Source organism: Amia ocellicauda, chromosome 12 (genome assembly GCF_036373705.1).
Source record: "Amia ocellicauda isolate fAmiCal2 chromosome 12, fAmiCal2.hap1, whole genome shotgun sequence".
Lineage (NCBI taxonomy): Eukaryota > Metazoa > Chordata > Actinopteri > Amiiformes > Amiidae > Amia > Amia ocellicauda.
In genome coordinates this window covers 21,090,001-21,092,500 of record NC_089861.1, presented here as the reverse complement: position 1 = coordinate 21,092,500, position 2,500 = coordinate 21,090,001, and the positions used below count along the sequence as shown (strand labels likewise).

The following is a 2,500-nucleotide window of genomic DNA, read 5'->3' as shown; positions in this document are numbered from 1 at the left end:
TTCTAAGCAATCGTAAAAGGCTTCTCACGCTGACTGGAGGAATATTTATCCATCCATCCATCCATCTATCTATCTGTATTTCTGTCTTTCAACATTTGTGAATGTCACTGTAGCCTGCAAACTCGTGCCCTTGCGAAAGGCTAGGACGAGGCAAATCACAGCTCTGGGAGAAGCTAGCATTGACAGTCGTTGGTCTCAACTGACAACAAGTGCACACATCAGCCTGCTTCCTGAACCAGCAGGCTTTTACCGTCCCCTTCGCCACTCTACACTTCCTTACCATAAAGAAAGGCAACAAGCAGAAGGAGGCGCCCAACGTGGGGCTCGAACCCACGACCCTGAGATTAAGAGTCTCATGCTCTACCGACTGAGCTAGCCGGGCCACTGCGGGGGCCGCAGCGCAAGACAGCCCGCCGGAGTCTGCAAGAAGAAATGCGGCCACTTGACGGACGCACGGGCGTCCAATACTTTCCGACTTCCGTGCCTGCATTCACCATCCGGAGGCTTCGGCTCAAATCGTCTATTCTGGTCCAAAGACTTCTTGGGAGGGTTACAGGCTGCAGTTCATGCCGAACTACGAGCGTCTGCTCGACGTGAGCACATCATTGGCACTTTTGCGTGAAGGCCAGCTCCCGCAAGTTAGCAGAGTGGCGCAGCGGAAGCGTGCTGGGCCCATAACCCAAAGGTCGATGGATCGAAACCATTCTCTGCTATGACTTTTAGATTCCTTTGCGTTGCGTAACAGAAAGCCATATGCTCTCAGAGACCTCACCTGCACTTGAGGACTTGAAAAACTGCAGCAGCCAGTTCGTTTTCTAAGCAATCGTAAAAGGCTTCTCACGCTGACTGAAGGAATATTTATCCATCCATCCATCCATCCATCCATCTATCTATCCCTATCTATCTGTATTTCTGTCTTTCAACATTTGTGAATGTCACTGTAGCCTGCAAACTCGTGCCCTTGCGAAAGGCTAGGACGAGGCAAATCACAGCTCTGGGAGAAGCTAGCATTGACAGTCGTTGGTCTCAACTGACAACAAGTGCACACATCAGCCTGCTTCCTGAACCAGCAGGCTTTTACCGTCCCCTTCGCCACTCTACACTTCCTTACCATAAAGAAAGGCAACAAGCAACCCATAACCCAGAGGTCGATGGATCGAAACCATTCTCTGCTATGACTTTTAGATTCCTTTGCGTTGCGTAACAGAAAGCCATATGCTCTCAGAGACCTCACCTGCACTTGAGGACTTGAAAAACTGCAGCAGCCAGTTCGTTTTCTAAGCAATCGTAAAAGGCTTCTCACGCTGACTGAAGGAATATTTATCCATCCATCCATCTATCTATCTGTATTTCTGTCTTTCAACATTTGTGAATGTCACTGTAGCCTGCAAACTCGTGCCCTTGCGAAAGGCTAGGACGAGGCAAATCACAGCTCTGGGAGAAGCTAGCATTGACAGTCGTTGGTCTCAACTGACAACAAGTGCACACATCAGCCTGCTTCCTGAACCAGCAGGCTTTTACCGTCCCCTTCGCCACTCTACACTTCCTTACCATAAAGAAAGGCAACAAGCAGAAGGAGGCGCCCAACGTGGGGCTCGAACCCACGACCCTGAGATTAAGAGTCTCATGCTCTACCGACTGAGCTAGCCGGGCCACTGCGGGGGCCGCAGCGCAAGACAGCCCGCCGGAGTCTGCAAGAAGAAATGCGGCCACTTGACGGACGCACGGGCGTCCAATACTTTCCGACTTCCGTGCCTGCATTCACCATCCGGAGGCTTCGGCTCAAATCGTCTATTCTGGTCCAAAGACTTCTTGGGAGGGTTACAGGCTGCAGTTCATGCCGAACTACGAGCGTCTGCTCGACGTGAGCACATCATTGGCACTTTTGCGTGAAGGCCAGCTCCCGCAAGTTAGCAGAGTGGCGCAGCGGAAGCGTGCTGGGCCCATAACCCAAAGGTCGATGGATCGAAACCATTCTCTGCTATGACTTTTAGATTCCTTTGCGTTGCGTAACAGAAAGCCATATGCTCTCAGAGACCTCACCTGCACTTGAGGACTTGAAAAACTGCAGCAGCCAGTTCGTTTTCTAAGCAATCGTAAAAGGCTTCTCACGCTGACTGAAGGAATATTTATCCATCCATCCATCCATCCATCCATCTATCTATCCCTATCTATCTGTATTTCTGTCTTTCAACATTTGTGAATGTCACTGTAGCCTGCAAACTCGTGCCCTTGCGAAAGGCTAGGACGAGGCAAATCACAGCTCTGGGAGAAGCTAGCATTGACAGTCGTTGGTCTCAACTGACAACAAGTGCACACATCAGCCTGCTTCCTGAACCAGCAGGCTTTTACCGTCCCCTTCGCCACTCTACACTTCCTTACCATAAAGAAAGGCAACAAGCAACCCATAACCCAGAGGTCGATGGATCGAAACCATTCTCTGCTATGACTTTTAGATTCCTTTGCGTTGCGTAACAGAAAGCCATATGCTCTCAGAGAC

At 50.3% G+C, this 2,500-nt stretch overlaps 2 non-coding genes across 2 annotated transcripts; both read right to left on the bottom strand.

Moving 5' to 3' along the window:
• Positions 1-309: 309 nt before the first annotated feature.
• On the bottom strand, positions 310-382 carry trnak-cuu (transfer RNA lysine (anticodon CUU)). The gene has a single exon. It is a non-coding gene; the product is annotated as a tRNA-Lys (tRNA).
• Positions 383-1,580: 1,198 nt separating this feature from the next.
• On the bottom strand, positions 1,581-1,653 carry trnak-cuu (transfer RNA lysine (anticodon CUU)). Its single transcript has one exon. It is a non-coding gene; the product is annotated as a tRNA-Lys (tRNA).
• Positions 1,654-2,500: the final 847 nt, after the last annotated feature.